Below are 13,723 nucleotides of genomic sequence, written 5' to 3' on the forward strand. Positions count from 1 at the left end.
TTACAACCAAATTGAAGATATGAGCAACACAACGAATTTGTAGAAATTTTCCATCCAAAATACTAGATTCCCAATGATTAAGTCTTTTCCTCAAATAATCAACTGCCAAATCATTAAAACTAGCATTATCTACAGTCATAGTCATAATATTCTTAAGTCCCCAATCAATCAAACATTTTTCAACACCTCGACCTATCAAATACCCAAAATTGCCAGCAAGAGAACAAAAATTAATGATCCTTTTATGCAAAACCCAGTTGTCATCAATAAAATGAGAGGTAAAACACATATAGCTCAAATTTTGACTAGAAGTCCATGCATCGATTTTCAAACTAATTCGAGAAGAGAGTGTTTCGAAAATAGCTTTCAACTTTCGTTTTTCTTCGATAAAAAACCTATAACAATCTCTAGTAATGGTCTTACGTGATGGAATTAAAAATGCAGGATTCAAACACTTACAGAAGTATATAAATCCTTCATGTTCCACAAAAGCAAAAGGTAACTCATCAACAATAATCATCCTATCAAGGGCCTTTCTACAGGTTGTTTGATCAAATTGCCAACAAGACGGAAGAGAAATTGTTTCAAACACACCATCATCACAGACAATAGTTTTTGTTTCAACTCCCATAAGTTTTTGTTTTTTATCCATATTAGCAGGAAGTTGCTTACATCTCTTGATATCATTAGCTAAAGGAGTTGTTCCATTTTTTGCCGCACAATCAATTCTTATAGCACAATATTTGCACTTCGCATAACTTATATCATCCTTTGTATCAAAATGAGACCACCAAATATAATTTTTCTCTCTTATTATCACATATAGAACTAGAAGAAGAAACATCACTAAACGTAGGATGCTTTAGTGATTTCTGACTTATAGAAATATGTGTTTCATTTCTCTCAGACATAGATTTCTCACTCATGTTTTTAGATCTTGAATACTAATAAGATCTGCAAGTTACAACAACAAAAATGGAAAACATATACTTAAACACTAGGAACTGGAAAATAGATACTGGAAAACAAATACTTAAACACTAGGAAGTAGGAACTGGAAAACAGATCTGGAAATGGAAGAAACAGCGGAAATAGAAAACAAATCTGCAAGTTACAGCAGCAAAAATGGAAAAACAGGTACATACAAGTTACCACAGCAGCTCCAAGCCTTTAACTCCAGCCTCCAAGCTTCAACTCCAGCCTCCAAGCTCCAATGAGGCAACGTATAATGACGATTTGAGAAACACGTCTGGAAATTGTGAAGAAAAAGAAACAGATCTAGAAATGTCTAATGTCTAATGAGTTTGTTTGATATGGGTTTATAAACAGAACAGAAAGGAAAAGAAAAGAAAGGTAGAGAGATAGATTTATTTTATAATATTTTATTTTTAAATTTATTTATTTAATAAATTTTAAATATCATCGGATCGGTTTCGGGTATCCGATTTTTTTGCCCGATTCGTATCCGATCCGGAGATCCGGTAAATATATCGGATCGGATCGATATCCGATCCGACCCATCTGATACGGATTTTTTTGGATCGGATTGGTCGAATCAACGGATCAAATCTTTTGGATTGGATTTTTTGGCCACCCCTAAGAACCGAGTAACGTCTTTACTCAGATAGACCAACTATCATAATTGTCCTTCGTATGATGCACATATTGGAACATCAAAGGCATCCTTGCTCTGATAGCACTTTGTTGGAAACGTTAGTAGGAAATCAATGTATTCACTCACAAACTCAAGATAATATTAAAATGAAAGGGGAAGAGATTTTATTTTAGTTCATCTCTTTCTGCAAAATACAACTATTCTATTTAGAAAAAAACTCTTAAACTTTTAAAATTCATGACTCTTAAACAGTCAGAATTAATGTTAATTAAGACACCTATTAAACAGAAGATAATAACGTCTAATATTAACTAGACCTTTAATTATAATTAAGACACATATTAAAAAAAATATAATAACATCTAATTTTCAATTTTTAAATAATTTTATTTTCATCTATTTATGCCCCCCAAATCCAGGTTCAACCGTCATTATATGAATCATCTCCACATGATTCTCACCATCAAGTTCTTCAATTCTCAATACTATATATAAACAGTACATCAATATTAACGGAAAAAGGTTGTATGAAATTTTAATATTACATGCTGATATAGTTTATCAACAAGAGTTCATACTATAGTGTCACACTAGGATTCATACCTTTAAACTTTATATTCTTCATAAGCTGAGGCCTATTATCTATAAAATGTAGCATGTCAACAACTTCAATTCTAAATAAAAAATTAGTGTAATTTGGAAAACCTTTTGACACATGCACATGAAAAGTGAAACCTAAAGCACAAGATTTCCTAATGGATCTACATAGTTAAGGGTATTTGTCACCATAAGGTGACAATCTAAATATGCCCTGGAAATTAAGAAATTACGTTTAATGATATTCCCAAAATCCCATACTTATGAAAATGATATCTTAATTATCGATGGAAACAACACTAATTACTTTGTATACTTTCTAAGACTTTCGATGAGAGGAGCTCCAATGGTGAAGTTATGTACAAAGTGTCTGAAGATTTAGATAGGAGGAAAAAGAATCAAATCAATCATTTTATTTAGTTTATAGTTAACTTTTAGACCTGAAAAAAAAATAATGACATGTCTAATTTATCCATCATGCATGTGAAAAATAAGTCATGCATTAGATTAGTTATCCCTTACCTCACATTTAAGAGGTGTAATTCCGCATTTCTCAAGAGGATTGACTAACTGCACAGGAATGTTCAGTTTCAAGATAATAAACTCTTCCTTGTCAATCACATCCACTTCAGTCTCCGATTCCTAAGAAACTATACTTAGTCGTTGACAAAGCAGACAATGCTGCAAATAGACTATGAGTCTAACCCATAGTCTAATCATTTATTGTCGACAAAAAGTTATTAGTCTTTATAGTCTTTTATAAAATTAGGGCTTATTTAATCATCAATAGACTTGAGGATTGTGTGTATAAGTAGTTTAGTGTTTCTTAGATAAATTAATCATTTAAAAGAGTTGTTTGCAAAGGTTGAAGCACAAAACTCAAGACTCCTAAAACCTCTTTATCATATATATAATTGTTCTTCCTAGTTTCTTTAATTATTTTCCTTTCTTCATCATTATTTTTAGAAGATCCAATAATCAGAACCAACCTTTAGTATTAGAGCCTATCTGAAGAACATGTCGTCGACAAAATCAACTAGAGATGTGGCAGCAATGAAGATCGGAAGAGAATGGAACGTGACGCTCTCCTATTCATTATTCACAAAAAGTAACTACACGGTGTGGGTATTGAAGATGCTGGTAAACTTACAAGAACAAGGATTGTTAGAAGCCGTGATGCTTGACGAGGTCAATGAATAATAGGATATAATGGCTCTCCCCTCCATCTATCAAGCACTCCTCGAGGACTTCCATCTCATGGTTACTAAGAAGGATTCCATCAAACAAGCATGGGAGACACTAAAGACGATGCATGTTGAAGTGGAGAGAGTCAAGGAGGCAAAAGTACAAACCTTAAAGATACACTTTGAGGCAATTCACATAAAGAATAGGGAGTTAGTGGATAATTTTGCCATAAATTAACATCCACCATGACTGGTATTCGCTCGTTGGGAGAAAAAGTGGAGGAGATCTTCATCGTCAAGAAGTTCCTTAGAATCGTACCATAAAACTACATGACCTCCAGAATATGACCTTCGAGGAGATTGTCAGTCGTCTCAAAGTCCACGTGGAGAGACTCCGTGGTTACGGAGACCAAGAGGACAAGAAGCACCTCTTTCTCACGCATGGTGAATGGATCTCACGAATGAAGAAAAATGCAGAAACCAATTTTTCTTCTAGATCGTCGAGTCGTAGAGGCAACAGTGGAGATAATGGAGGTCCTGATAAAAGGACAAGGACAAGGGCGATGACGAGGGAAATGAAGAGAAAGATCACCTCGACAAGAAGACACCAATTCCCACAAAGATAAGAACACAATAAATTTCCATCCTTTTGCTAAGGGAGTGACAAACACTTTTCCTAAAGACGAGGAGATAAACCTTGAAGAATTCATGCAAGAACCGTTCAAGGAGTAAATAGAGGTGGTGTTGCTCGATGAAGAGAAAGTAATGATAAAACTCTTCATAAGTGATGATGAGTATAATCACAATCATGTGTGGTAACTTGTAAATTGAGCAAGCAACTATATGACGAGCCATCGAGAGAAGTTCAATGAGCTCGACGAGAAGATCACCGAAAATGTGAAGTTCAAAGATGGAAGTAAGGCGCACATGTTTCTTAATCCAACTTGTGGGAAAATCCATGTGAGTAGAGATATCGTATTTGAGGAGGAGAAGAGGTGGGAGTGGTACAACGACAACAACGAGCTCTTACAAAATTCCATGGAGTCAGAATTCTATGAGATGACAACAATCTAGCGAAGTTAGAAAATGCAACATCTATACCGAAGTCCCCTCATCATCAAGTGAGCTCAAGTGGGTCCACAACCGAAGCTGACCCCATCAAACTTTGTTCCATCGCCAATGTCTATGTATAGGCACCACTAGTAGAGATGGATCTTAATTATTTGTTGTTTCTTACCCAACAATGACACAAAAACATATCACGAGGCGACAACCAAAGAGCTTTCGAAAGAGGCCATGAAGAAAGAGATCGAGTCAATCATGAATAACAAGACATAGGAGCTCACAAACTTATCACCCAGTCACAAGACCATTGGGTTAAAGTGGATTTTCAAGTTGAAAAGAGACAGTAAAGGAAAGATCCTTAAGCACAAAGCAAGATTGGTACTAAAAGGCTACATGTAAAAGATAGGAGTAGACTTTGAAGAGACCATTGCACCGGTGGAGAAACTTGACACGGTTAGGCTAATTCTTACCATCGCAGTTCACCGTGGATGGGAAATCCATCAACTAGAGATGTGGCAGCAATGAAGATCGGAAAAGAAGGGAACGTGACGCTCTCCTATTCATTATTCACAAAAAGTAACTACTCGGTGTGGGTGTTGAAGATGCTTGTAAACTTACAAGAACAAGGATTGTGGGAAGCCGTGATGCTTGACGAGGTCAATGAATAATAGGATATAATGACTCTCCCCTCCATCTATCAAGCATTCCTCGAGGCTTCCTTCTCATGGTGACTAAGAAGGATTCCATCAAACAAGCATGGAAGACACTAAAGACGATGCATGTTGAAGTGGAGAGAGTCAATGAGGAAAAAGTACAAACCTTAAAGATACACTTCAAGGCGATTCACATAAAGAATAGGGAGTTAGTGGATGATTTTGCCATAAATTAACATCCACCGTGACTGGTATCTGCTCGTTGGGAGAAAAATTGGAGAAGATCTTCATCGTCAAGAAGTTCCTTAAAATCGTACCATAAAACTACATGCATATCGTTATCGCGATCAACCAATTTAACGACCTCCAGAATATGACCTTCGAGGAGATCGTCGGTTGTCTCAAAGTCCACGTGAAGAGACTTTGTGGTTACGGAGACAAAGAGGACAAGAAGCATCTCATTCTCACATATGGTGAATGGATCTCACGAATGAAGAAAAATGCAGAAGCCAATTTTTCTTCTAGATTGTCGAGTCGTAGCGGAAACAGTGGAGATAATGGAGGTCGTGATAAAAGGACGAGCACAAGGGCGATGACAAGGACAAGGGCGGTGACGAGGGAAAGGCGGAGAAAGCTCACCTCGACAAGAAGACACCAAGTCCCGCAAAGATAAGAACACAATGAATTTCCATCTTTTTGTTAAGAGAGTGACAAACACTTTTCCTAAAGACGAGGAGATAAACCTTGAAGAATTCATGCAAGAACCGTTCATGGAGTAAATAGAGGTGGTGTTGCTCGATGAAGAGAAAGTAATGATAAAACTCTTCATAAGTGATGATGAGTATAATCACACTCATGTGTGGTAACTTGAAAATTAAGCAAGCAACCATATGACGGGCTATCGAGAGAATTTCAATGAGATCGACGAGAAGATCACCAAAAATGTAAAGTTCATAGATGGAAGTTAGGTGCACATGTTTCTTAATCCAACTTGTGGGAAAATCCATGTGAGTAGAGATGTCGTGTTTGAGGAGGAGAATAGGTGGGAGTGGTACAACGACAACAATGAGCTCTTACAAAATTCCATGGAGTCAGAATTCTATGAGATGACAACAAATCTAGCGAAGTTAGAAAATGAAACATCTATACCGAAGTCCCCTCATCATCAAGTGAGCTCGGGTGGGTCCACAACCAAAGATGACCCCATCAAACTTTGTTCCATTGCCAATGTCTATGTATAGGCACCACTAATAGAGATGGATCTTAATTATTTGTTGTTCTTTACCCAACGATGACACAAAAACATATCACGATGCGACAACCAAAGAGCTGTCGAAAGAGGCCATGAAGAAAGAGACCGAGTCAATCATGAAGAACAAGACATATGAGCTCATAAACTTATCACCCAGTCACAAGATCATTGGGTTAAAGTGGGTTTTCAAGTTGAAAAGAGACAGTAAAGGAAATATCCTCAAGCACAAGGCAAGATGGGTACTAAAAGGCTACATGTAGAAGATAGGAGTAGACTTTGAGGAGACCATTGCACCGGTGGAGAAACTTGACACAGTTAGGCTAATTCTTGCCATCGCAGTTCACCGTGGATGGGAAATCCACCACTTGGATGTAAAATCAATATTTCTCAATGGTGATATCAAAGAAGAAGTTTATGTTGTTAAACCTGAAGGCTTTGTCATAACTAATGAAGATCACAGGGTGTACAAGCTATTTAAGGCTCTCTACGGACTACGTCAAGCACCAAGGGCGTGAAACAATTGCCTCAACAAGAGAATGATGAGTCTTGTCTTCATGAACTGTTCTCAATAAAAGGTTGTGTACACGAGAAACCATAGAGAAGAAGTACTCATCGTTGGCGTATATGTCGACGACTTGATCGTGGCAGTATCAAGTATCAAGGGCGTTGAAGAATTTAAAGAGTAGATGATGAAGGAGTTCAAAATGAGTGATTTTGGGCTACTCTCGTACTACCTTAGTATTGAGGTTGACTAGAAGAAAGATGGGATCGAGGTGGACCAAAAAAAAGATAGCATCGAGGTGAAGCAGGCTTTTTATGAGAAAAAGGTGTTGAAATAGTTCACAATGGAGGATTGTAACCCGAGCAGGTATCTGATAGAAGCAAAGTTGCAGCTCGGAAAGGATGTGGATGGAAGCTTAGTGAATCTGAAGGAGTATAAAAGTATCATCGGGTGTCTCAAGTACTTGACGCACACTTGACCCAATATCTCTTACGCAGTTGGCATGGTGAGTCGATACATTACCAACCTACCACTCTACACCAACTGATAGTAAAGCATACATTCTTTTTTATGTGAAGGGAACGACGAACTATGTGATTCATTTAAGAGGAGGACGAAAAGTTAAAGAACTCGTTGGTTTTACTAACAGAGATCTAGCCGGTGACACAGACGACAAAGGGGTGATGTTTAATCTCAACGGGAATCTGATCACTTGGAAATCTTAGAAGTAGCGAAATGTTGCGTTATCTTCATGTGATTTAGAGTTTATGATTGCTACTGCAGCGTCGTGTCAAGGCCTTTGGTTGAGAAACTTGTTGAGTGAGGTGCTGAGATGTGAGCAGAGGTCGATAAACCTCTATGTTAACAACAAGTCCGCAATAACATTCATAAAGAACCCAGTGCTTCACGGACGCAACAAATACATCAACACTCGGTTCCCTTCATTTGTAAATGTGTCGAGAACCAATAGATTGTCGTAGACTTCGTAAGAACTAAAGAGAAAAATGTGGACATTCTCACCATGGCACTAGTAAGAGTCAAATTCGCAGACATGCGAGAGCTGCTCGACGTGAAGAATCTCAACCCAAATCAAGTTTACGTGGGAGATTGTGACTCTAAGCATTGATTATCGGCCAATTTAAAAGTTATTGATCTTTATTATCTTTTATTCCATTATGGTTTATTTAATAATTAATAAATTTGAGATTTTGTGTATAAGTAGTTTAAAGTTTTTGAGCTAATCTATTCCTTTAAAAAAGTTATTTGCAAAGGCTAAAACACATACTCCTAAAATATTTCCTCATCAATATATATATATATATATATATATATATAATGATGCTTAATTTTTTAAATTGACCGGATTGTCGGGTCGAGAGTTGTGATTAATTTGATATATGTGAGAGTAAATGGATACTTGGGTTGGATTGTGGGTTGACCCACCCATATACTTAAAACGTTTAAAAATAAAATTAAAAATGCTATATGTATGTTTCAAACTTACAACCTAAAATAACAAGTACAACCCTTTAACCAACTAGGTTAATAACACTTTATATTCTAAATTCAACACCAAGTTAGAAGAACGCGGTATATTTTATGAATATAAGTTCAACTTTTTAACTAACTAATATATATATATATATTTAATTATGCTTAATTTTTAAAGTGTCCGGATTGCCGGGTCGAGAGCTATTGTTAATTTAGATATATATGTGAGAATAAATGGATACTTGGGTCGGATTGTGAGTTGACACGCCCATAAACTTAAAACGGTTAAAAATAAAATAAAAAAATACTATATGTATGTTTCAATCCTGCAATCTAACACAACAAGTACAACTATTTAATCAACTAGGCTCAAAACACTTTATATTTTAAATTCAACACCATATTTAATGAACGCGGGACATTCTTAATAATTTAAGTAAACTTTTTAATTAATTAATTTATATATATATATATATATAATGATGCTTAATTTTTAAAGTGTCCGAATTGCCGGTTCGAGAATTGTGGTTAATTTGGATACATATGTGAGTGTAAATGGATACTTTGGTCAGATTGTGGGTTGACCCTCCCATAAACATAAAATGGTTAAAAATAAAATTAAAAATGTTATAGGTATGTTTTGAACTTGCAACTTAACAAAACAAATGCAATCCTTTAACCAATTAGACTAATAAGACTTTATATTTTAAATTTAACACTAAATTTGATAAACGCGGGATGTTTTAACAATATAAGTTCAACTTTTAAACTAACTAATATATATATATAATGATGCTTAAAAGTGTTCAGATTGTCGGGTCGAGATGTGATTAATTTGGATATATATTTGAGAATAAATGAATATTTGGGTCGGATTGTGGGTTGATCCGATATAAACTTTAAACGGTTAAAAATAAAATAAAAAATGTTATAGGTATGTTTCAAACTTTCAACCTAATTAAACAAGTATAACCTTTTAACCAACTAGGCCTAAAATACTATATATTTTAAATTCAACACCAAATTTGATAAACGCGGATCGTTTGAAAAATATAAGTTTAACTTTTTAACAAACTAATAAATATATAAAAGGTTAAAAATAAAATAAAAAATAATATAACATTATTCGTGCAAATATAACATTGTTCTTTACTTATTTTCCTTTATTTATCATTATTCTTATAAGATTTGATAATAGGATTAAAAAGTCTATTTCTCTTATTTGTGGCGCTTTTTCATTAACATGGTTAGAATGATTTAGTCTCTTTTTCATCCAAATTTTAATCGAATTTTCGATGTTGATCTTTTATGTGAACTTATTTAATATATAATTTTTAATTATTTATATATACATTATTAAGTTACAATAACTTTTGTGCAAATTAATATTTTAATTTTAGTTATATAATAATCTTATAAAATCCTTTAATTTTTTTAATAAATAAATTTTTGTTCTTTAAAAATAGAATCTACTCTAGATAAAGAAAAATTGCACATTATAATAAATTTAAAAAATATATATATTATATAACAACTCTGATCTCCCATTTTTAAATATTTAGTGCAAGAAAATTAATTTCCTTACTTCAAAACTAATGTATTAATCCTAAAATGAGTTATTTTGTACATTGTTTTATTATTATTTCAGTTCATAGTACCCAAATATCATTTTTGTTAATAAATAAATAATTAAATATATAAAATCTTTAAAATCTTATGTATACATCATTACCAAAATATATTACCAGTGGTCAAAATAAATAAATATAATGCAGTTATACTAATCTAATTAAAATTCATTTACCTAAACAAATATCCACATTTTTTTGTCGGCATATACCTCTCAATACCGACTATATTACCTTCCGTCGCCATTGACCCCTTCATCACCGTTGACTTTTGTTCCGTCGGATTTGACAACATCAATTGCGACTGTTTTTCAATGTCGATAATTGTCGTCGGTAAAAGCCACTTTTTTTTATTAGTATAAGCAATTTGACCTATTTATAGAATCTTAAATAATGTATGTTATTTATATTTTATTTGGATAAGAAGCTTAAACAATTTAAACAATTGAGAAAGACATTAAAATTTTATTTTATTTTTTAACTCTGACTTCTTCATAAATGAATGATACCATAAAAACTTGTTAGAAATCTTGTCTTGAAAAATAACAGAAAAATATATATACATACGATGTTACAAATAAATAAAAATAAAATAAGGTATACGAAGAACAATATCACCGTATTTGATGGTTGATTCGAGGCATGTGTTAGACACATTTCCCTTAAAACAGTTCCACCGTCTCCCCATGTGCTAGAGCTTATCACAAGTGGCTGTCTCCTAGGGTACAACGAATCTTGTAGTGATTCAGCACCGAAATCACTACACAACGAACTTGATAAAGTACCTGAACTATCACCGGGTTTCAACGGAAAAATCGAACACATAACTCGAAGAACACTCACAAAACAAGAAGAAGACTTTTGGAATTCTATAGTGAGAAAGAATGAAAATGAAGAAGTTGTTTTTGATTAGAGATGAGAGGTCTTATATTGTTGAAAGTTAAACCATTAAATAAAATCATCATTTGATCCAACGGTTGACATTGTCTGCCTCTTCATTACCTTAACGTTTTTCTCTTCATTATAGAATAATTGTTTGCCAAAACAATTAAGGCATTTACAATTCAATACTAACATTACATGGTTTTCCAATTTGTTAATAATAATATAAATTATCGTAACAAATAATAATAATAATAACTAACTCATGTAAGTTACACTACAAATTAACAACATTTTGTTAATTGGTCATCAAGGCATTTTAGATCAATTAATTTAAATTAATTGATTTAAATTATACATTTGGATCAAATTTCACCCTTTAATTCACGTTTGAATTTCATGTGAATTTGATTTGATTTTATTATCCATATTCTAATTTCCATTCATTAATGGAATTTATAGAACCAGTTTAAAAATTCCAACAATCCCCCACATTAATGGAAATTGAAAGATTAACCCGGTGAAGGTTCAACAGTTGAATTCTACATAGGATAGGTAGGTGTAACCCTTTGAACCTTCCCTTGTGAAAGCATATAACTTTACTAGCTGATTAGTAGACTCGATGTCCTTGAACTATTCTGCCTTTTGTGTAAACGATTACACACTTTCACATAGATTTCTCCCTGATACATGTCAAGCTCTCATGGATGTGTCCATTTTGGCCATGGAACACGCGCCTGGTTCTGTGAGAGGGTCTAGAATTGAGCCGTGCAATTCATTCGAAGCGGCCCCACTTCCCCCTCACATAGGTGATCTCTTTGCTCACAAAGAATCATTAAAAGCGATATGCTTATCCTCGTCAAAATATATATTATTTCGTTATAGGATTAATCCTCAACAATAACTTTCCAAGTTAGTACAATTAGGTTGTCCCATTGAACCTAGTTCTTGGGATCTCTAGTCTGCATAGGTTGGGTTTTCCTTCATACCAACTTATAGTAGGCTAATGTCTCACAAGACTTCAAACTATCTCCCTATTCAATAATCTGATTAGTGGATCCACAATGTTATCTTTGACTTACATAGTCAAATTTTATAACTTCATTAGAGAGTATAGTCTAATGAAATTATGTCTAAGACGTGTATGTCTAGACTTGTCACTGACTCTAAGCTTGTCCAATTTATAATTACTATCACAATAATTAGAAATTTATGTTGGAACATCTTCTAATAAGAAGCATAGTCATCCGTACATGCTTATCATTTAATTTTTTTTTATGGAAATATTGTTTACTTGGCTAACTAGTAGACAAAATGTCTTTGAACTATTCTGCCTTCGTGTAAACGATTATATATTTTACATAAAAATATTTTATTTTTCGACATAAGTCAAAAATATAGATTATAACGTTTAATCTATCCATCATAAGTTTCTTAGAAGATTTCCATACGTAGATTGCACTTCTAAGTGTAAACATATTCACTTTAAGACATAAAGTCTTTCATTTAATAATATCAATATATCATTTGATAATAACATGATATTTCGTTTAGTGCAATTCATATCCTTTATGGATTTAATCATTTTTATCGTAATTTTCAACGATAAAAATATTGTACAAAAGACACGTAATGAAATAATTTTCATTATCTTCATGATATATATAATTGTCACATCCACTTTTTAATAAAAGTATGATCAAATTTTCATATCATTATTATAAAATTTGTTATAAGTCATATCAAGACTTTATAAACTTTCTTTTTCATTTATTTCATAAAATCCTTTTGAAGACATTGGTTCTTCAAAGTTTTATGAAAATAATGTCAAACTATGACACATTTCTTGATTTCAAAATCCTCAAATTTAAAATATCGATTTGAACACCAACTCAGCAAATATAAACAAGACATTTTCTTGTTATTTTATTTCTTTTTATAAAGTTGCGCAACTTTATCTTTTATAGAGAACATATTTCTCTAACATTAAATTATCTTTATATTTATCATAATATACACAATTATTTTTGTGTTGTAATCAATAAAAATATTTGCCCCCACATTCGTGTTGGTACCCTTTTTTAAATCACACACTTATATGATTTAAATCAATGATTTTCAAATCAAGAAATTGTCACACAATTCTTTTACAAATTTCTTTTGTTATACTTATCATACAATGAATAAGATAACTATATCATAAATATTTAATTGAATAAAATATAATTTTTATACAAGAGATTAGAATGTTTATTCATATATAAATCATTCTTCACATAATCTCTACATAAAAAATTAAAATATTTAATCAAATAAAATATTTATTTTAACATTTCATTTCTATAAAAGAAATTAGAATATTTAATCAAATAAATATTCACCGTATCACATGATTTCTACAAAAGAAATCATAATATTTCAAGCATCTTTGACCGAAGTCGCTCAAATATTTATTTTCGGTTGCACGTTTGCATCCCATAATATCGGCACGTTTGCCATATTATTCTCAAATCAAACAAGACTTTCATTGTAATTATTTGATTTCAAAATTATCAAATTAAGTAAGTCTTAATGATGCGTTGAACAATGTATATCAAATATATTATATTAAACCAAAATTAATATATCCATATATATGATATTGTATATTATTGCTTCATGAATTTTTGTCACACAACAAAACAACTATAATATATATAGTCAATAACATAGAAACGTAATCAAATAAATAATATGTCATATATTATTAAACAAATATATATACAATTTCATTTATCATTAAAAATACGTTTAAAAAATACATGATAATTAATTAGAATATTAATTATTACACTTAATTAGAATGTTGATCATT

The sequence above is a fragment of the Impatiens glandulifera genome, chromosome 6 (genome assembly GCF_907164915.1).
Source record: "Impatiens glandulifera chromosome 6, dImpGla2.1, whole genome shotgun sequence".
Lineage (NCBI taxonomy): Eukaryota > Viridiplantae > Streptophyta > Magnoliopsida > Ericales > Balsaminaceae > Impatiens > Impatiens glandulifera.